Source organism: Castanea sativa, chromosome 3, assembly GCF_040712315.1.
Source record: "Castanea sativa cultivar Marrone di Chiusa Pesio chromosome 3, ASM4071231v1".
NCBI lineage: Eukaryota > Viridiplantae > Streptophyta > Magnoliopsida > Fagales > Fagaceae > Castanea > Castanea sativa.
In genome coordinates, this window is record NC_134015.1 from 55,068,195 (window position 1) to 55,092,418 (window position 24,224).

General features: G+C 36.1%; 1 pseudogene; it reads right to left on the bottom strand.

Annotated features, from left to right (window-relative positions):
• Positions 1-3,120: 3,120 nt before the first annotated feature.
• LOC142629192 (anaphase-promoting complex subunit 2-like) lies at positions 3,121-23,768 on the bottom strand (annotated as a pseudogene).
• Between the last annotated feature and the right edge of the window lie 456 nt (positions 23,769-24,224).

The window sequence follows — 24,224 nt, forward strand, 5'->3', positions numbered from 1 at the left end:
ATGTTATTTTACATATCTTACTTCATTAAATTTTCTCAAATATTGTATTTTATGTATGTTTATCTCGATTAATTACATGCAGTTTTACATAAAAGGACCAAACCCCCCTCACTATCAACAACAGTGATTTCATCCAAAAACCTTGATGATATAGACACAATTTTTTCATAAATTGATAAGATAGTAAACTGTGATTGTAGTAACATTACATTCATGCTGGCTTATAACTAGCTCACACCACTTTTAATATGTATCAATTATGACAAGCCACATTCCAAGAGTCTTACTACTTATTGACATTACTTGATTATTCAAATTGAAATAACTTTGATCCAAAGTTCCCATTCCCACTTCTTGTAAGCTCAACAAAAAAAAAAAAAAAAAAAATGACAAACCACATTATTAGCAGTTGTGGAAAAAGTTTCGAACCATTTTACATTATTAGACTTATTAATAATATGCGGACATAGAAGAAAAATGAATAATCTCATGCGAAGAAGGAGATTATAAGATAAAAATTAAAAAATAGATGCAATAATCCAACTCGTGGAAATTAAGTATGCTCATTTTCACTATCTATACTAAATAATTAAAGTGAAAATTCAGTAAATGAACAAACTAATTCAATATAATTAATATTGTATCAACTATACTAAATTAAATTTTAAATTTACTATGCTTTTGTACCTAGTGTTCTTCCAATTTAAAACTACTTCTACTAATTAAACTCAAGCTAAAACTTAACTTGTTATAGTTTTGAGTCCTTGATCAAACTATAAGGTTAAATAACCATTTATAATATTTATAAAATTCAAAAAGTATTAAAAATTAATATATTGATTAAAAAAATACATAAAATACTCACAATATAAGATATAAGCATATAGCGATATACTTAAAACAATATTAAAATTATCGAACTCTCTTTATACAGGTAAACTTAATTAAAGAGAGCTCAATAATATTTATTGATAAAATCGTTAATTACAATATATGACAGTCAATGTTCAAATGGATACATACATGATGAGTAGTACTTAAGAAAAATTAAAATTTTATTGTTAAGAAAATCAATCAAAGAAAAAATATATATGAAAAAAATTCAGCACATAATTAAGAAAGTCAACATAATTCAAAATAGAAAGAATTCATTGAAGGAAAAATATTATGAAAAAATGAAAATAAAATTGAAACAAAAAAAAAATTAAACTATTTCAAAATTTTATAATTTTCCTCCATAATAGTTCCATGTAAATTAAGAGATTAATTATGGGAATAAATGTAAATGAATCATAGAAGATATGTATAGGATGATAATATTCGCTCCATATATTACTTTCCCAAAAAAAAATAAAGGCATGTGACATATATGATGATTGATGAAATATATATATAAAATACAATATTATGAGTGAAACATAGGATTTGTTTTTTCAAAAAAAAAAAAAAAAGAGTCTCCATAGCTTATCCCATCATATTTGATTGAATCCCTTTGTATATATTAAATGCACCTTCACCTGATGAAGTAATAGCAGGACCATATGAAGAATCTCATGAATAAGGAGATTAAAAGACAGTAAATAGAGAGAGAAGAAAAAACAAAAATGCATGCAACTCACGGTAAATAAGTAACAAAGTAATGTTACAGACATACAGACAAAATAAAATTTTCACAATTGTTTTTTAAGAAACAATTTCAATTCACATAAGTTGAGTTCATGTACTTTTATTGATTTTCATGTACAATGTTTATATTACATTCAATTAGCAACTTATTACCATGATAATTATGAATTATTTTGTGGAAAGTATTATTGAATACATAATCTAAGCGACTATGATACATACAACACTCATCTTTAATACGTTTATATACTTATATATATTTAGAGGAAGAGAAAAAATGACGGCTTGTGTCTAATAACTATACTAGACATAAATTCTTTTTAAAAAAAAAAAAAAAGTGTGGCTCAGGCTAAATAACTGGATTCAAATAATAAGGGTATATTTGGTACATGTGTTTAAATACATATTTTCATTTTTAAAACAACATTACACGTATTTTTATATTTTTTTACGCACATATATTTTCTAAAAAAACTAAAAACTATTATTTAAATGTACATACAAAACAGGTCTACACTTTCTGGTATTCCAGCATTTTCATTGCTTCGTGTTGGGAATAAATGGTAAGAAATGTCTTGCATAACCATCATATCTTATTATTCGTATTCGATATTTCGATCCCTTCATTAATGTGATTTTACGTTCTGTTAATTTGATTGTATCCATTTTCATATAAAAGAGAAATAACTCAAATAAGTCACCAACTGCCACCACTGCACCGGGGCTTACTGCATAGTCACTTCAATCACTTCCATGAAAACACGGATATTTAATAATCTCTAATGATGAAGAAGACTAAAAAAAAACAGAAAACTAAAATTGAGAACCCAGATGTAATTATGAAACTAGCTGTAAATACATGCTGATATTTATCAGTGTTTGTTCAATACTTTACTATAGTTGGGCAAAAGGCCAAAAACCATTTACTATGATACAGCATCCTTGTTTCAGCAAAAATGATACAGCATCTATGACTATGAGTTTGATACGGTTTTATTTTCATTTAGATTAGATTATTTCGTTTATAATGTTGAGTCTTTTAAAGTTGTAATTAGAATTTAAAAAAAAAAAAGGGGAGGGGGGGGGGGGAGGTTTTAAAATATTGTACCTAAGAAATAAATTGATTTATTTTCATTTTTAAGGCATCCCAAATAGGCTATTACTTTAAGCTATATTGTTCTTTCAAGTATTTCTCAAAAAAAAAAAAATATATATATATATATATATATATATTATTCTTTCAAGTATAACTTAGGAGTGTGCTGGGTTTGGGTTTAGGTTTTGGGTTTGTGTTTGTGGTATTTTCCAATATAACCTTACTTTTTGGACTGAGAAATCTCCCGTCCAAGTTAGTTTGGGTTGCTCTAAATATTAACCGAACCCAACTTGTATGGATTGAGTTGGATTAGTTCATTGGGTTGAAGCTATTTTGTCATGTATAGTATTTTTATTTGTTTTTACATGAAGATAGAAAATATTATTAAGAAAACTCAATCAACATCGGTCAAAGTTACAGAATTGACATATGTTCACATCGATAAATTACTAACATGTCTAATCAAATTATGAGTTACACACCTTATCTACGGGCATGAGAAAAAATAACTACACAGAAGGTCTTCACAATAAATTTGACTTTAGCTACTAAATGACCAAAAGAAGTAAACGACTCTTTCTCGCTACCAAGAGCTTTGCATACAAATCACCCTCAAGGATAATAGGGGAGGAGCCACATTCACTGGCAAATCTAAGCGCATGAACAACCGCCAAACATTCCAAGGCAGCAACTGAAGATTGAAGAGATATTTTGTCATGCTTAGCAAAATATACTATCTTTTAAGATTAAATTAATAAATGAAAAAACAATACTAGCATCTATTGTTGATGGCTTTTCTATAATATAAAATTATAAATCAAATAAAAGTGATAATTACTAATTCATTATGTATTTATGTGTCCAATAGTCTTATAACTGAGAAACCAGGGCAAAATTGGCTTTTGCTCTTTTCGCGAAAAAAAAAATCAGCATGTTGTCTCATTTTTCAAACTAATTAAGGAATGTCCTTCATTTAAAACTCAATTTTTTCAAAATTGAGTTAAGCCCTATAGCGACGTTTTAAAAAGCCTATAGTGACCTTTTTAAGAACCTATAACGACGTTTTATACCTTGAACTCCATGAAGTCGAGTTATAGGTAAAATAAAAAATAAAAAATAAAAAAACTTGCATGTAACTCGATTTCATAAAGGTCGAGTTACAAAACACTGCTATAGGTCCTTAAAACGTCACTATAGGGCTCCAAAAAAATTTTTTTTTTTTGAAACTCGATTTTGAGAAAATCGAGTTTCAAAAAAAGAGTATTTCCCTAATTAGTTTGGAAAATTGGACATTTACCTTTTTTTTTTTGTGCGAATAATGCCCATTTTCCCCTGAGAAACCAATTGGTTTTGTAAAGTAAAAAAAAAAAAAAAATCATAATTAAAGTGTAACATTGTCATTGTCAATAATGTGTTGCAGTTGCAATTATATATATAGTATTTATATGTCTGGTACGGTTTTATTGGTTTTGTAAAGTAAAAAAAAAATCATAATTAAAGTGTAACATTGTCATAGTCAATAATGTGTTGCAGTTGCAATTATATATATAGTATTTATATGTCTGGTACGGTTTTATTGGTTTTGTAAAGTAAAAAAAAAATCATAATTAAAGTGTAACATTGTCATAGTCAATAATGTGTTGCAGTTGCAATTATATATATAGTATTTATGAGTCTGGTACGGTTTTATTTTCATTAAATTAGATTGTTTCGTTGGGCAAAAGTCTAAAAACCTTTCACAATGATACAACATCTATGTTTCAGCATAAAAAGATACAGCATCTATGAGTTTGGTACGGTTTTATTTTCATTAGATTAGATTTATTTTTATTTTTATTTTTATAGAGTTACAAATTATGAAGTCTACTTATAATTGTGTTCTTTATCATCAGATCAAAAAATTAATTGATTTTTTTTTTTTTTTGTGTGCAGGTCAGAATTGAACTCTTATCTTTTATTCAACTATAAAAAAATTTACCATATGAGTATTATTTCGTTTATAATGCTAAGTGTTGTAAAGTTGTAATTTGAACAACAAAAAAAATGTGAGAATTTAAAAAATTGTATGTAAGAAATAAATTGATTTTTTTTTAAGTCATCCGAAATAGGCTAGTATTGTAAGCCATATATTTCTTGCAAGTATGACTTAGGGGCGTTTTGGATCACAGTAGTAAGGTGGAAAGGAACATCTTCCATCCACACTGAAAAATTTGTGACATGTTTGACATATTTAGGAAGGTTATGAGCAGCAAAATTACCTAAGCAGCGAACATGAGATAAACTCATAGTTGTCAAAATCGCGATTTGGATCATAGGATCGCACAATTTTACAACCCTACCTCATCAAAACGTTTAGGATTGCAAAAATGGTAGGATTGTAGGATTGTATAAGATTCTACCAATTCTACCAAAACATAAATTTTTGGTTTTCTTTTATGGGATAAATTTTTGGTATTAGTGAAACTTAAGGGTTTTTATTTTTCCATGTTGTGATTGTATGACTTTTTTTTATATAAAATTATGTTTACCTAAGCAAATATTTTCTAGTTTCTAGTTCTTTGTAATCAAATGAAAGAATGCTTAATCATTTCTAAATGAAGAATTTGATGTTGACTTTGTTGTCTTTTAAGCTATAATATTGTTAAATTTGTTTGTTACTATTCTAATATTACTAAAATATTTTTTTTTAATAATTTTATTAGTTATGTTTGTATTTGTATATTAATTGATTGCTTTTTTTGAGCATGCTCTTTAATTGTTGTTGAGTAGTATAACTTGAATAGTTGAGTGTGAAGTTGTATCTTGATGTTTTTTGCAGCTCTAGTTTATAAATATACAATGTCTACATAAATGATGAAATGGATAATGATGATTAAGACAGTAATTATAACTTATAAGAATCTTAGAATGTGAATAATTAAAGAGGTGTTTGGTAAAGTAGTTTGAGATGGTATTTTTGTAATTTTTTGAAATACATGCGGGTAAAAAAGTGTGTAGAAATGTGTGTAATGTTGTTTAAAATGTAAAAATGTGAGTTTGAAATGCTAAATCAAACAGGCCCTAAATGTTCACTTCACCTTAATATTCGTCTTGCTTTTGGATTTTATACTGTAGTTAGCTAATTTCTATATACATGATTATTCAACATACAAAGTCATTATTGATGTGTTTTTTTCTTTAAATCTAAAATATGTAGGATCTTACGATCCACGACCCTACCTACCTCCCATAATCTTACGTAGAATCCCGATTTTGACAACCCTTGGATAAACTAATGCCCCTAAAGGTATCTACAAGTAACTTAGCATTAGAAATCAAATGACCAAACAAAGCTAGAGAAACATACCTTTCTCAATCTAACCTTACTCATCGGATTGAGAAACATCCAATCCAAGCTAGTTTATGGTAGCTCTAAAATTAATGCAACCGAACTCGTATGGATTGAGTTGGGTTTTGTTAAGAATGGAAATCAAGGAATGAAGTTTGGTAGCTGAATTCGAGGTCAGCTAGGCCTCCCAGAAATTAGGTAAAGAACAGAGAAGGGAAACAGAGAACAAAGAACATAGAAACAATGGCAATTTGACTATCTTTCCCCTTTACAACCTACTGATCTTTTATACATTGACCCAAACCACACCTTCTAGACCCGTGTCTGTTACTTCCCACTAAGCCCAACTTCCTAACTAACTTCTAACTAACTAACTTGGCCCAGCCCTTATTTCCCTAACGTGTACATTAACGTGTACATAACCATCCAATCCACTATACAATATCAATACTGAACTACCAATACAATTGTATTACCACTATATTGTATTACCAATATACACCACCCCAATATATCCCTAACAGGTTTGATCATCAGGTTGAAGCTATTTTGTCAGGCCTAATAAAAATACTAAGTTTTAGCTTTTAAGATTAACTTAGTACTTGAAAAAAAAAAAATACTAACATCTATACATTGTTGTTGGCTTTCCTTTTTTTTTCTTTTTTTATGAATTGCAAATCTTATTTAGAACAAAGAAAAATACACAAAAGAACTACTAGCTAGCCTCAGCCTTAACAACAGATACAAAACAAGGAGGGCCAAAGCCCACATCAAAAGACCCAAAATGTTGTTGCTGGCTTTCCTATAATATATAAACCAATTAAAAGTCATAATTAATAACTGACTCATTATGTATTTATGTGTCCAATATTCTTATAACTGAGAAAATATTTATATTTGTTTAAGTAAATATATGAACATCAATAATAAAAACACCACGGTTTTCTCAAAAAAAAAAAAAAAAACACCACAGATAAAACATTGATGCAAGCAAGTATAAAAAATTCATCCAAAAATGAAAGTTAGATGAGTGACAAATTATTATAATCGCTTAGGCCTATGGCACCACCTATGCCAAAAATATTGAAGGTGTTCTAACTTTTAAGGCCCTCATTACATAAATAAAAGACCTTTAAAATAGTGCAAAAATGTCCTAAAATTCTAGAATGATAATTGATTTTTTTAAAAGGAAACACACACACACACACATATATATATATATAGGTGGGTTTTGCTTTAGAAATCCTTCCCAATTGAGAATATATATTGTAAGGACCAAAAATCACGTAAAAGACTTAACAACAACAACGTTTTATGACTAAAGGTCCTAAAACAACGAATTTGTAGAGAGGGTAGCAACAACAAAGTTTTTGACGTCCTGTCCCCCATTCCTGTGTCTCTCCTCTCTTATTTATATCCTTTGCCCTTACTATCTCAGTCCTACACCTCTCATCTACTCAACCCCCTTTACTGACACTTGTCCATTCCCTTGTAGTCGGTAATGGAGAGAAGCTTTAGCTCTGTGCTTTGTACTGTTCAGGTCATTTCTACATTAATGCAACGGATAAAGCTGGTACTCCCTATTCAATGCGGCCAGAATGGTTGGTGCAAAACATTCAATGCAACGTTCATAGTTATCCAACCCCCACCCAGATATTTGCAATGTACCCCATACATCATCAATCTATCTTTCGTCCTTTGCCAGGCCATCCCACTTCATCCTCGGGACCTTGACTTTTATTCTCCTCTACTCCTTATGCCTTCCAATATGTCTTCGGGTCTTTAGATCTTTGGGTCCTCGGATCTTCGGGTTCTCACAATAGCCCCTTAACACTTGGGCTATTAACCACGAATTAATAGCCAAGTTTTAACTTCTCGGATACACTTCTTACGTGGATTTTGCTTTCACACGTACGGACGTCTTTTCGTTGCCCATGACATGCTTCTGACGCCTCGTAGTCCACGATGGAGCATTTATGGTGTCAGGCGATTCCTTACCTATGCACATTCTACGGCTGGATTAGCATCGTACGGTTCAGATGGAGATCTTAATTATGAGTGGGAAAGTTACTGCCATTTTTTTTTTTACCCCTATAAAAGCAAACCTTGAGGCTGGCTGAGGTTCATTTTGGCGTTTTGAAGGATTAAAGGAAAAAGGACCTCCCGAGGAGCAGTTTTAAGCATTCTTCAGAGGTGTGTCAGCTCTCCTATTGCTTCTTTTTTATTGTTTATTTTTCTTTTTCTATCGTAAGGTTTAATGGGTAGATACGCTAAACTAGTAAAAACAGATGAGGCGAAGGCCGCTTTTAAGGCCCAATATAGGATTCCTGACGATGTAGATATTCAATATTGTGAGGAAAAAGATTGTCTAATTGTACCCTAGCCACCCGAGTTAGTTTTAATTCCCATGATCGTTTTTATCGAAGGCGGAATGAAAATCCCCATGGGTAGGGTGACCCGAGATTTTCTTATAAACTATAGACTTACCCTAGCCCAATGTTCTCCCAATGTCTTTAGGATCCTAGGATGTGTAGATGCCCTAAATCGTAAAATGGGAACCAACTTAACTTGGCATGATGTAAACTGGTGTACAAATGCCAAAAAGGGGAAAAAACCAAATACTACATGAAGTGTAGGGTCCCAGCCGTTAGGTTGATCTCCTGCTTGCCTGACTCAAGCAAAGGCATGGACGAGGATTACCTCATCATCTCGGGGAATTGGCATGACGGCTTACACTGCCCAACCCAAGATGGGGTGCCAGGTAGAGTTCCCGAGGACTGATATAATACTTAGGAATAACAGTCTTCTTTTATAATCTAACATTGATTAATTCTTCCTAACGGTTTTTATTCCTTACTGCAGACGACTACCACACCGCTCCAAACAAAGCCGTTGTGAACCGTCAAGATTTGAACAGAATTCTCCAGTCAGAAATATTCTTGCACAGAGACGGTCAACTCTGGGCAGCCCACGTCATCCTCGGCTACACCCCTTCCACCAAACGCTTTCAAAGTCCAAAGAACGTAATCCAAGCCAGGGATCTTCGGTTAGCTCATATTGACGTTGCGGTGCCTGGCTTCTTACTACCTGCACCTCCTCCAGTAAGAACACAAGACGCACAACTTCCCGCCCCTCTCGTAGCCAGACTACTTTACCCCCAAGAGCAATTCACTGATCTAGCGGTCGAGGAAAAAACTTCAACTCCCGAGCCGAGTCACCCCGAGGTGACGGATAAGGACTTTGAAGTTTTTTATCGTGAAGACGCCCCTCGCAATTCACATCCTTCAACAAGCAACAAGCAACATGGGCTTCCAAGAGAAAAAACCCGATCTTCTGGCCTTGCTACAAGCACATGCTAGCAGCTCTTCCCCTGCTGTGGCCGTACCCCCTCGTCCAATCACCTTTGCCGTGACACGTACCCCTCCCTTCAAGGTCGTGGACAAGAAAAGAAAAAGGGGTCAAAATAGCAAAAATGTTATAGAGATCGAAGAAAGAGAGAACCTCGACCTCCCTTCTAAAGATACTAGGGCAGGGAAAACCCTCTCTAAGAAGCCCGCTCATACTGGATCTTCTAAGGACACCAGTAACGATCCAACAAGGAAAGTATCGGTTTGGCGCCCCAACTTTACCCTAAGTTCAGGCAGCCCCGTTCTTGATGATGCCAATCTTAGAGATCCGAAAAAGGGAAGCTCAAGTTTGGTGGCCGAGTGCTTGGAAAAGACCTTATGCCTTCCCGAGGACATGGCTGAACTGCGGTCTTTCCGCAAAAGAGAAGTCTTCCTGTCTCTAAAACAGGACTTAGCTAAGGTATTTTCCCAATTCTATATCATTTTATCTTCATTATTATTGAAAGCATTACTCATATGACTTTCGTAATTTATGTACATTATAGGCTGTCCAGGCTTTATTCATAGCTGAGGAATGGGTGGATCATTCCTTGGACTTAGCCAGAAAAGCTGAGCACAATGCCGAGGTCGCTGTGAGGGCTCAGAATGAAGCAGAACAGAATTTGAAGGAAACCCTCATTCGCTTAGCCAAGGTAGAAAAGGCTCATAAAACGCAGAATCTGTCTTGCAAAGTTATGAGTCGCAGGCTAATATTGCTCTTGAAGCCTAAAAACAAGCTCAAAACAGACTTGCTCTTACTGTGGTGGAGCTTAAGCAGGTGCAAAGGGAATTAGCCTCTAAGGAGCAGGAGAAGGCTGATGCTGAGCAAGCAGCATATGATGCCGGTATGAAGAAAGCTGCTGACAACCTCACCGCTCAACTAAAAGGGGTTGCCCGTGCGTTCTGTTTAGAAGTTTGGGGTCGGGCCTTAGACGCTGCCGGAGTATCCACCGAGTCCGAGCTTCGAAATCCCGACAGTGTTTATTACCCTTCTGCCTTACAACTAGCTCCTGCTCCTCCCAAACCAACAAGTGACTCTAGTTCCGTTCCTCCCGCAGCTGCAACCACTCCAGACCCAGAACCTTCTTCTGTTCATCCTAAGGGCCAAGAAATAGCCGAGAACCCTTCTCCTAACGCCGAGCTAGTGAATGAAGGAAATGAAGCCGATCCGAAGGAAGTGGGACAGGCAAAAAAGAAGAAAAAAGAGAAAGAAGCAGAGAAGAAGAACCCTAAAGACAAACAAACAAGCACTTGATGCTGTTACTTTTCTTTTTGTTCTTTTTGTTGCCGTTTTTTTTTTTATAGACTGAATGGAAGGAATTAATAGCCGTGCCGTGCATATTATTTATTGTTGACATATTGCAATACTTAAGTATTTACTTTGTTTCTACTCATTTGCCAAGTACAATGCCTTACCGCTAAGATAATAACTTTTCATGCACACATAACATAGATCACGATCATCAATTTTGCTTATACATCTAAACGTAACGCGATCATCAACTTTGCAACATAAGCCAACAAAAAACGGTGTTCATTTTTTCGTCTTACACTTATGATTTGAGAAGCTGATCAAGAACTAAGATTAAGTTAACACTTAACTCTTCTTTAAGGAGTTATTATTTTTTAGACTTGTGGCCCAAGGAGCCGTACAAGAGCTAAGATCAACTTACCACTTGGATGTTCCATAGAATGTTAATTTTTCTTAGACTTGTGGCCCGAAAAGCCGAACAAGAGCTAAGATCAACTTAACATTTAGATTTTTCATAAGGCGTTAATTTTTCTTAAACTTGTGGCTCGAGGAGCCGGACAAGAATTAAGATCAGCTTAACACTCAGATTTTTTATAAGGTGTTAATTTCTTTTAGACTTGTGGCCCGAGGAGCCGAACAAGGCCTAAGGTCAGCTTAACACTTGAATTTCTTATAAGTTGTTAATTTCTCTTAGACTTGTGGCTCGAGGAGCCGAACAAGGCCTAAGGTCAGCTTAACACTTGGATTTTTTATAAGCTGTTAATTTATCTTAGACTTGTGACCTGAGGAGCCGAACAAGAGCTAAGGTCAGCTTAACACTTGGGTATAGGTTATTCCAGTAAAAAAAAGAAGAAACACAGACTAATGAAACAAAATAAGCCTACAATTGATACAAAAGAAGGCTCTTCCTTTAATAGTAATAACGTTGTAAGTTGTTTACATTCCAGGGGCGATGAACTACCTTTCCATTTAAATCTTCTAAACAATAAGCCCCCACACCTGCTACAAACGTAATTCTATACGATCCTTCCCAATTAGGCCCTAACTTACCCCAGGCAGGATTTCTTGCTATCCCCACCACCTTTCTTAATACCAAATCTCCTTGTACTAAAGGTCTTGACTTTACTCCCTTGTCATATGTTTGCTTGAGTTTCTGTTGGTAACTGCCCATCTTCACACTGGCTACTTCCCTTCTTTCTTCAATAGTATTCAAACTATCGCACATCATATCATGATTACTCGCATCGTTATACTGATCAGATTTCAAGGTGGGAAAGCCTGACTCCAACGGGATTACCGCTTCCATTTCATATGTCATTGAAAAGGGTGTCTCGCCTATTGATCTTTGGGGGGTAGTACGATGAGTCCACAACACATGAGGCAACTCTTCTACCCATCTTCCTTTAGCATCGTCTAATCGCTTCTTTAATCCTGCCAGAATCACTTTATTTGTAGCCTCAGCTTGACCATTTCCTTGAGGGTAGGCCGGTGTTGAATATCCATTTCTTATTCCCATATCCGCACAATATCTACGAAAAGCCTTGCTATCAAATTGAAGTCTATTATCAGAAATCAAAGTATGCGGGACTCCAAAGCGAGTTACGATATTCTTCCAAACAAACTTCTTAGCGTCTGCATCCCTGATATTAGCTAATGGTTCGGCTTCCACCCACTTAGTAAAATAATTCGTGCCGACAAGGAGCCATCTTCTATTACCAATTGCCCGAGGAAAAGGTCCGATGATATCCAAGCCCCACTTAGCAAAAGGCCATGGGTTAGATAATGGATTCAAGACTCCCCCTGGTTGGTGAATGTTTGATGCAAACCTTTGACATTGGTCACACTTCCTTGCATACTCCTAGGAGGCCTTCTGCATATTTGGCCACCAATACCCTTGAGTCATGGCTTTGTGGGCTAACGATCTTCCCCACGTATGACTTCCACATATTCCTTCATGTAACTCTTCCAATAAAGGCTCAACAGCTTCAGGATGTACGCAAAGCAGATATGGCCCCGAGTAGGAACGTTTGTACAACTTATGCTCCCCAGAAAGCCAATATTGGGGGGCACTTCTCCGTACCTTCTCGGCTTCCACTTTATCTTCGGGTAACACACCATACTGTAAGAAGGTCACAATCGGATCCATCCAGCTCAGGCCAACGTGAATGCTGTGAACCCTGATTGTCGGGATGCCAGTAAGGCTAGAAGTCAACAAGTCCTTTACCATTACCGTCCGTGGTAACTTTGAGCCCAAGGATGTAGCTAATATGGCCAACAAGTCGGCATGAGCGTTATGCCCTCTTGGAATTTGTCGTACTTTAAAACTTTTAAACAGACCTAACACCTCTTTGACTCGTTCGAGGTATTTTTTCATTCTTTCATCTCTTGCCTCAAACTCTCCATTAACTTGCCCAACAACTAATCTGGAATCACAATACAATTCCACTACTTCTCCTCCCAGATGCCTAACCATTTGAGCGCCTGCCAAGAGAGCTTCATACTCGGCCTCATTATTAGTGGCTACAAATCCTAGCTGTAGTGACTTTTCCATAACTAACTTCTCAGGGGTAATCAACACAATTCCAATCCCGGCTCCCTTTCGATTAGATACCCCATCCGTATAAACTTCCCAAAGAAGGACATTCCTAAGCCCAATAGACATTACGACTAGCATAACATCTTCTTGCTTAATGCCACTTTCCGTGAATTCAGCCGCGAAATTGGCAAGAACCTGTCCTTTAATAGCCGTCCGGGGCATATACTTAACATCATAAGCTCCAAGCTTAGTTCCCCACTTAGCCACGCGACCAGTGTAATCAAATCTCCTCATGATAGCCTGCAAAGGCAATTGGGTAAGTACTACTATCATATGGGCTTGAAAATAATGTGGAAGCTTCCTTGTTGCATGTACGACGGCTAGAAGAGCCTTTTCCAAAGGTAAATATCGCCGCTCGGCCTCTTGCAAGGATTTACTAATATAATATACCGGTTTTTGAACTCCATCATCATTCCGTACTAGGACAAGACTTACAGCATAGTCCGTGACTGCTAAATAGGCATACAACACCTCTTCCTTCTCCGGCCGTGATAGTATTAGCGGATTTGCCAAATATTGCTTCAAATCCTCAAAAGCCAAATTATACTCATCTGTCCACTGAAAATCTTTCCATTTATGCAAAAGGCGATAAAAAGGTCGGCACCTGTCCGCAGATCGCGATATAAACCGATTCAAGGCTGCAAACATTCCAGTTAGCTTTTGTACCTCCTTAGGATTCCGAGGAGGATTCAACCCTAAGATAGCCTTGATTTGATCAGGATTAACTTCAATTCCTCGGTGCGTTATCATATACTCAAGAAACTTTCCTGAACTTACTCCAAAGGAGCACTTGGAAGCATTCAAACGCAATTTATACCTCCTAAGGACTGAGAAGGTTTCGTGTAAGTCCCTCAAATGGTCTCCTACTTCCTTACTTTTAACCACCATGTCATTGATGTATGCTTCCATATTACGCCCCAACTGCAACTCAAACATTCTAGTCACCATTTTTTGATAAGTGGAACCTGCATTCTTAAGACCAAAGTGCATTACTCGATAATGGTAATTGCCATTAGGAGCACGAAAAGCTGTCTTCTCCTGATCACCCAATGACATAGGTATCTGATGATAACCCTGAAAAGCATCCAAGAAACTCATCCATGGATGTCCAACAGTTGCATCCACCAACTGATCAATTCTCGGAATAGGGAAAGGATCCTTTGGACATGCCTTGTTCAGATCAGTGAAATCGACACAAACTCTCCATTTTCCGTTCTTCTTTTTAACCACAACAGTGTTGGCAAGCCACTCAGGATAATAAATTTCCTTGATTGCCCCCGCTTGCTTTAACTTGTTGACCTCCTCTTTAACTGCTTCGGCATGCTCTTGGGACGCACGCCGAGGAGGTTGCTTACGAGGCTTTGCGTTGGGACTAACATTTAAATGATGACAGATGAATTCTGGATCAATTCCCGGGACGTCATAGGCCGTCCATGCAAAAACATCAATGTTATCCTTTAAGAACTTAACTAACTCCTCCCTTTCTGGTACTGGTAATTGGGATCCCACCTGAAAATATTTCTCCTTACCTTCTCCTATAAATATCTTGTCCAGTTCTTCAGCGGAACCTCCATTATCATCGACACCTATCCCCCGAGCAGGTTTCTTTAATTGCTATAACGCTTTCGGAGTCGCCCCCGTTGATGAACCTTGCCCTGTTTTAATACTTGCAGACATCAGACACTGCCTGGCTACCGATTGGCTGCCGTGTAATATCCCCACCCTTCCTTGGATAGGATATTTCACCATTACGTGCAAAGTCGAAGAAACTGCCCCCATTGCATGGAGCCAAGGCCTAGCTAGAATGGTCGTGTAAGGTGCATATATCCTGACTACTATGAAGTTAACCTAGACCTCTGTATCCTCAACCTGTACAGGCAGCCTAATCATCCCCCGCGGAATCACCTGTTTCCCATCAAAACCTACTAACGAGAAATCATACTTCTCCAAATCCTCTTCTTTCAACTTTAAACCATTAAACAAGTCGGGATACATAATTTCTGCACCACTTCCATCATCCACCAAGACTCGTTTCACGTCATATCCCCCGATACGAATAGTTACTACCAATGCATCATCATGGGGTTGATACGTTCCCTCCTTATCTTCCTCAGAAAAACCCAATACTGGCGTCACCGAGAACCTCATTCTTTTAGCCAGTTGGTTGTTTCCCTCTATGACTTCGTTTCCAAAACTACTATGCACGGACATGATCTGAGAAGGATCCTCGGCTTCTCTTCTCGGCTGTGCCAAAATAACGTTAATGGTGCCTAAAGCTGGCCGAGGAATATTTCCACGATACATTCGCGTACCTTGATGCCCCACTTGCCCGTCCGGCCTAGACAAGAAATGATTGATCTTTCCCGCCTTGGCTAATTGGTTCAAATGGTCACGCAACGTCCGACACTCCTCTGTGGTATGTCTCTTGTCTTGATGATAATGACAATGAAGATTTTGATTCCTCGTAGATGCATTTCCACTCATCTTGTTAGGTAGTCTAAAGTATGGTTCATTTCGAATTTTCTCCAATATGTGATGTATAGGCTCCTTGAACAGTGAATTAACAAAGGAGTTTCAGCTGGCAATGGACGACTTGGAAAGTCTCGCCTAGGCCGACGGCCTTGATACCCCATTCCCCGAAGATCTTTCTTCTCCGGATATAACTTCGCTTTTCCTTTGCTTTGAATCTGGTCCTCCTCCACCCGTTTATATTTGTCTATACGGTCCATAAGCTGGCGCATGTCTACAGCTGCCTTCATTGTCAAGGACTTCCTCAATTCATGTTCCGTGGGGAGCCCCACCTTAAAAGTTCTTACAGCCACATTTTCAACATCTCCGTCAATTTCATTATACATTTCCCAATATCGATCAGAATAAGTTTTGAGCGTTTCTCCTTCCCTCATGGCCATAGACAGTAATGCATCCAAGGGTTTTGGGATCCTACTACAAGTTATGAACCGAGCCCCGAATGCCCTTGTCAACTCTTCAAAGGACTTTAGGGAACCTTTCGTCAAAGCATCAAACCACCGCATAGCCACTGGTCCCAGACTGGAAGGAAACACTCTGCACATCAACGCTTCATTATTCGAATAGACCGCCATCTTTTGATTAAAATGACTGACGTGTTCTACAAGATCAGTCCTTTCATTATAAATAGTAAATATAGGTTGAGAAAATCTGTGGGGGAGTTTTGCCTTATTTATCCTGGCCACGAAAAGGGATTTAGAAATTTGCCTCAAAGTTTTACCCATTGCATCATTCCCCTCACCTTAGTATGCCCCATTTTCACCTTGCGTCTCCTCCCGCCCCTTTTTCCTAGCACCCGAAGAAGTACTCAAACGGGCCTCACTGTGAAGAGACTCAAATGTTGAAGATTCCTTTCCTCCAGGTTTTTCCTCAGAGCTATCACTGGAAGAGTAAGACGGGCTCTTCCTACAATGCTTCTTACGATCTAAGCGCTTACGCAGATAATCTATCTCGGACTGCATTTGCTGCAACACATTATCACGAGACATTTGCCTCTCAGTCGGTGATCGTTGACCAACCACTTGATCACTACGATACGATTCCACCGCCACACTTGGGGTGTGTTTCTTTCCAACTCCCCGTTGCATATTTATGGTAAGGTTTCTCCTTTGTGAACCTACTGATTCTTCCCTTTCCTGATTTGCCTCCGCCATTCACCTTTAAACCAGAACGCCCCACTTTATTGTTCCCACACACACACACACACACACACACACACACACACACATATATATATATATATATATATTTAAAAGAGTGTACCAAACAATCATTTACAAATAATTTTTATAACATCTTATAAAAAAAGATGTTAACACTAAATACAAAAACTTAATTAAAAAATTGCATCTCACAAAATAAGAACAAAGGTTTTTAAATAAAAAATATAATATAGAAAATTGAATAAATAATATTTAATTGATATTTAAATACTAAAAAATCACTAATTTGTTTTTGCCTTGAGCCTTAAAATGTATTCATCCGGCTCTGTGCCTTCAATTCTCATAAGAGGAAGTCAAGACTAGAACAAATGATATTCTTGCAACAAGACTTCCTCAAATTATCTAGCCACAAAACCAAAAAAAAAAAAAGTATAATAGAGATAAAATTAAAAACTTTAACATAACATAATTTAAATAAAGAATCATAATGGTTAGCAAATAGGATTTGAATCGACTATTGACGCGACTCTTTCTTTATTATGAATAATGTCGCAATAGGATTTGGATCCTATATAATACTCTAGATATTGCACAGGATACAATAGCATCTAATGGTTAGCAAAATATTAAAAATAACTGCCTTTGGATTGGACCAAAAAATTTAAAAAAATAAATAGTAGTAAAAAGTTAAAAGAAATCCCCTCCAATCACAAATATTTTTCAACATTTTTTTTTTAATTTTAATAATTTTTAGTCATTGGATGCCATTGCATCCTATTCAATACTCTAAATATTGTGTGGGATCCAAATCCATTCTATCTAGGAGTGATCACCAAACCGCAAAAAATCACACCAAAATCACTCTCAAAATGGTATAACCGTAGCGCATCGCAACTAACAGCACACAGCATCACATCGCACCATACCGCACCCTCTCTATATATTAATATATATATATATATACACATATATATTAAATATATTATTAATAGTTTAATAACCCAAGTGTTGATTAGGAAACCAACCCAAAACAAAAAAAAAACTAACTCAATAGTTTAAAATTTGGCCCAAAATAAAGGGAAAAAACAGTTTTAAGCTGGGCAAGAAAGCACAAAATTTGAAAAATATACTAATTTCAAACTGCATCTTATATATCGCACCGCACATGTAACCACAAAAATGAGGTGCAGTGTGGTTATAGTTTTAGTTAAACTCTAAACCACATTGCACTGCATCGTACCATACTGCACATGTGACTGCAAAAATGAGGTGCGGTGCAGTTATGGTTTTGGCTAAATTACACCGCAAAGTACAGTGCTAAAATGGCCTAAAACTGCACCCCACCGTACCGCAAACACCCCTAGTCCTATCCAATAAAATATCCTTACTAGTCACATTTCATTACATTACAAAAAAAGTGCCTCATTTTTAATTCATTAAAAAAGAAGAAGAAAAAAAAAACCCTCATTTGTCACTTTGGATTCAGCAAGTGATAATGACCTAGGCTAGGATTCAAATAATTGGCTTCATGGGCATGTGTTTCAGTGTTTCTGTTCTTCCCCATCTCTTTTTCTGGGGATATCTGCTTCTACTTAACCTTGGTGAGTTAAGAGAAACTTTAAGTTATAGCCTTTAGTCCAAAATGAAACACCAGACCCACCCAATTTGTCACTTCGGATTCAGCAAGTGATAATGACCTAGGCTAGGATTCAAATAATTGGCTTCAGGGGCATGTGTTTCAGTGTTTCTGTTCTTCTCCATCTCTTTTTCTGGGGATATCTGCTTCTACTTAACCTTGGTGAGTTAAGAGTAACTTTTAGTTATAGCCTTTAGTCCAAAATGAAACACCAGACCCACCCAACCCTATAAATAAAAGTAAATATCCTTCAAAGCAGGGCCTTGAGTCTAACTAATTTGGAATTTGTACGAGGAAAGTCAGAAAAAGAAACAACGGAACAGTTTTAAACAACCATTCATGCAAATACGTCAAATAATGCTCAAATTCACATCACATACCTCATAAATAGTCATTTTCTTGCGTATTTGATCCTCAACAGAGGCCACAGATCTCTCTCCCTCGTCATCACCAACTAAAATCTCCTCACAACTTCCACTATTTCCACCATTCTTATTAGTTTCAACCATGCCTTCCATCAGGGCAAATACAAGGTCATTAGAGTCTGCCCCAAGTGATTCTTCAAGGATTCCCTGATTACAAAAGGAGGTTAAAAAAAATTAGTTTTCATCTTGACCCCAGCCCTTGAAGATTGTCATATATTTGAATTTTTATGGATTACCAAATTTCTACCTAATTGAAAAGATTTAACCAGTACTTGGGAGAAAAAAATCAAAAAGGTTGATTTCACAAAAAAAGCGACAAATCATACGATTCAAAACAACCACAAAGTCAATAAAAGAAGATCGGTGCAATTGCCAGTATAATGTGGAAAGTTCTGAGGTAAAGGAAACTGAACCAAGCAAGTCAGCCTTATTTTTTTTTTTCCAGCTATTAAAAATCTATTGAGTGTCCAACAATAATTGATCACTCACTAGAATGAATCATTGAATTGGTCATGTATGTTCAGCAGCAATCCAGGAGTTTTCATTAGATCTATCAAGTGTCCAAAACTAATTGAGTACGTGAATGTTATCAGATACCTTGCTTATCCAAAAATTTATCCTTCGATTGAGTACATCTACAGGTAAGCCAATAGCAGCTGCAAGATTTTTAGAGGTCCAACTGAAAGTAGAAAATACAAATGCGGTTACACTATTGATGAATAGCATATAATGCATCAGATAATTCCCATGGTTACCTTGTTTGATCCTGAAATTGCATAATAATTGCTGCATGTACAGGTGCCACTGTGAACTGCACTGCCCTATCTTCAAATTGCAACTCCAACTGCACATCCATGATAAATAAAAAAGTGAATGATTTACTGATTCAGGACAGAGAGAAAGGAAAACTGGACAAATTTTGCTTTGTTTAAACATGGAAGTAATCCAAATATCAGTGTGTGTATGAAATTGCATTTTTTAAATTCTGAACCATTCCTTGACAGTACCAAGATTTTTCTACCATAGAAACTTACAAGGGGTTTTGATTTCATTAAACCTCTTTTCATAATCAGAGAGCAGGTGTCAACTGGCTCAGGCACATTAAGGGTCTCATCCTGAAAATTTTCTTCAACGTTAATAGAGCAAAAATAATTTGTCACTAAGGAAAAAGAAATTGTCATTTGAAAAGAAGAAATTTTAACCTAAGTATATATATTGTTAGCAAGGGACAGATATAGGTCTATAGTGTTGGTGTAAACAGATACTTCATGCAGAGACAGCAGAGTGTGTGTGAAAGCAGAAATGAGAAAACATGTAAATATGCCCAATCATCTTAGATAGCGCGTCAAGTAATATTGCCAGAAAACTTTTTTTTTTTTTTAATAAGTAAAGAAAAAATTTATTGAAATAAGACTACTTAATGCACATGTACAATGAACACAAAGGAGTCTAAAGAATTAGAAAAAAATTATTCTGTAAAAAAAGGCAACAGCTAAAAAAAAAATCAGCAATGGACTGAACGGAGTTACTATTAGTAAAACCCCATGCAGGAGACCATCAACAAAGATCACGTAAATTATCAAGCCTTTTTCAACTACCAGAATTTAAAATGATTGATATCAATGATAGCAATGGTGACCTCTATACCTGTATTAGAGGCCAGAAATTAGAAGATATGATTGTAGCATCAAGAATATCCATTGACACTGTAGAATCCCCCAGCTCAGCCCCCAAGAATTTATTCACCAAAGGTTACTTGAAATTTTTTCATAAATGAATAGATCATACAAAACTAAGATGGCCTACTGGCAATCATGGCACAAGTAGTCCCAAAAACTACTAAAGAAAGATATAAATCATAATACTACACTTATTCAAGCAAAATGCCATCCATCATAGTTTGTAGATTTATTTGAATGATTTGGATATGGAAAGTATTCTTGCCATGGAATGAGAAGATGGGTGCAGCACCATCAAATTTGATGAGGTGTCACCTAATCATAGATTATCTCATTCCTAATTTCAAAATGCTACCCATCAGAGGGGTCTGAGCAATGGTTGCTTTTATATTGGAGTTTGTCCTCTTTGAATCTATCAGGTCATTGAGCATTATTTCACATTTTTGCATGCTGCTCTCTCCAAAATGTATCTGCAGGATGACAGTACCACCATGAAAATGAAGGCGAAAAATTCTAACGTAACAAAGAGAATGCCAAATGTCAACTACTACCAGGAGAGCTAATTAAACAGATCAAAGACTCCAATATACAAACCACTTGCCTTGAGGAGTTCTAAAGTACGTATCTCTGAGTCAATGTCATAATCAGATTTGTTGAGAAGCTTTTCCGCCAGCATAACACAATATTCATTGACTAGTTGGTCCTTTGAACCAATTATGCCAACAATCATCCCAAGTATGTCAACCTTCCTCCAGTTCCTACTACCTTTCGATGGGTCAGCTTCTACAGGATCAGGCTCCCAGCTGACAGGCAGAATTCATGGAGACATATATCAGTCAACTGACAAGGCAAGCTTAAAGGTACAACTAAGTTACATATCATCCATTGCCATGATAGCATAAACATACCAGGCAGCATTGATCCATGCTTGCTTGTCATCGGTGATGAAATCATCATCAACACCAGTATTCTCTTGACTTTCTTCATCTCTATTTAATTCTTCAAGAAGGCTATCCCCAGCATTTCCAGATACATTAGGATTTCCACCAGTCCCATCAGTTAACATTGTCACTATGCATTTTATGGTATCTTTCCTTCCCCTTAAATGGTCTCTTATTGGTTCATCAACTGCTTCAAGAAAAACACCTGCTGGGTCTATAGTCCGTAGTTCTTTAATAGTTGAAACATATTGACGCAGTATGTCATTGGTTGAGGCACCAGCAGTAAGCAAGCGATATTGTGGTGCTGAGATAAATGATTCAACCAACTTAGAATGTTGTCCCGTATATTCAAGACATTGTTTTAAATCTTCATTAGCTGTAGAGCTGCAAAATTTATTAGAAAAAAAAAATAAGAAAAGAAAAATGGAAAACAGAATGAGGACAACCACAGGAGAATCTTTCAGGCATTCAGGTGATTGTATCAAACATTAACACCCATTTCACCATCCAGTTGATATAGAGATCTCATCACATCAAATTATGTTGCAATTATAGCCACTGTAAGAATCTTAATTCTCTTCTCATTTTTAAGAAACAAAACTAAAGCAAGACCAGTGTACAATTTGACAACTTGACCACTAAACAATCACATTTACTTGACTTCTACAATAGGAAACCAAGGAAAATACCAGATTAAGAATGTAAAAGGAATCACCTGTCAGGATAATCCACAATTATCTCAAATAGTTTGGCTATCCTTAAATCTTGCAACGTCTCATAAGCAGAATACTCTAGTCGCAACTGCCATCTAAAAAGTCTTGAGAAGGAGTATCAATTCCAGGATAGCACGACGAAGGATGTGAAGCCAAAGGTGATTTGAGACCAGATGAAGGACTATCATAACTAACAGAGTCACCAAGATAAGCAAGAAGTGCAAGGAAAAACTGGAGAGGCACAGCCTGGGAGACATAACTCCAAGTATATGGAGTCATTTATTAGTAGCATAAAAATATATACCAAAAATAGAAACTAGCATGGAGGACAGTAGAAAAATAAGCAGAAGAAATACAATTTATGGCAAGAAAAACAATATCAATTTTACAGCATCTTGTAGATGGCATTCACTCTATGCAGGAAGAATTTTTGGACAATTACAGTAGCTCCTTAAATCAAATCAAATTACTGTTTATGACCAAAGAACTAATACAATTTTGTATATAGCCATATTATAACTAACAAATAATTTAAATCAAAAACCCAATTACATATAAACCAAATAATTATATGCCTGGCTGAAACAACTATAAGATCTTCAACAACTGTTCATCGACCTTCCGCATATATAGACAAGAAAACATCTGTCATATAGTATAGACCAGTATAATTTAATACATTAACTCAAAACGAGGACCAGGTTTATTGAATCAAAAGTCCAATGCAAATGAAAATATCTTGGATAGATAACAAGTTCAGACATTAGGGATTTTAGAAAATGATAATTAAAAAAATAAGGCAACACAAACAAGAAAAAATACCTGTATCCACCCTTTAATGGACTCCAAAACAGAACTTCTGTAATCATCACCAGCCAAATCGTGTACTTTAGCCTGCCACACAGACAGGAAAATTTTGATGGGACCCAAAGACAAATTACATACAAAGAAAATGTGAGATGTGATTCTCACATATAGTATTGGAAAAGAGGATGTCCAATACAACAATACAATATTGGAAATGAAAAGAAAAATGCCAATGTAGAGGTGAAAAGAAATAAGCTGGACAAGTATTGCAAAAATGGAGCACATGCTCACATTTAGAAGCAGAAATATGGCACAAGAATAGGCATCTTCAGTCATAGATGTAAATCCAAGACTTCTAAGATCTCGAACAACCTTCCCAATGCTCTTTACCAACTTATTGTTCTCCAAGAACTTACCCTGGTGAGAACATTCATCAATATCCATTTCACCAGTCCTATAAGAGATTTTGCTTTTTTCATCTAAATCCATTTCATCTTTGTCTTGAGATTCATCATCATAGAACTCTCCACCCATTATTGTACTCAATTCCTCCAGCCTCCCCTTAAAATACCAGTGGAGTATCTCTAAGAACATTTGGGAGGTAAAAAGAAGGAAGAAATTAAAGAAAAATCAGGAAATTGTTACACACTCACACAAAGCTAATTTTTAGACAACATAAAACGAAAGATCTCCAGTGTAGATAATCAGGTAAAAAAAGAAGAGTGGATTGTTTTAATCCTAAAGCACACCTAATTAAAGTTGAGCGACTTGACCTTGTACTGACTAGTGTAGTGGAGAACTGGGTGATGGCAAAAAAATAGAACATTCAGCAGAAGATCAAGCTTAGATGAAAAGATACTTAGATGAAGGATGCTAACTACCAAATAGCATTCATTGAAATCTAGCTTTTAGCCAACACAAACTCAGCAAAAGCACTATGCTCAAGAATACTAGTAATCAATCAAGATATATCATTAAGTATATACCAGGAAAATGCCGAGGAAGACTAGCCATAAGCACTGAAGACACGAGTAATTGGTATCTAGAAAA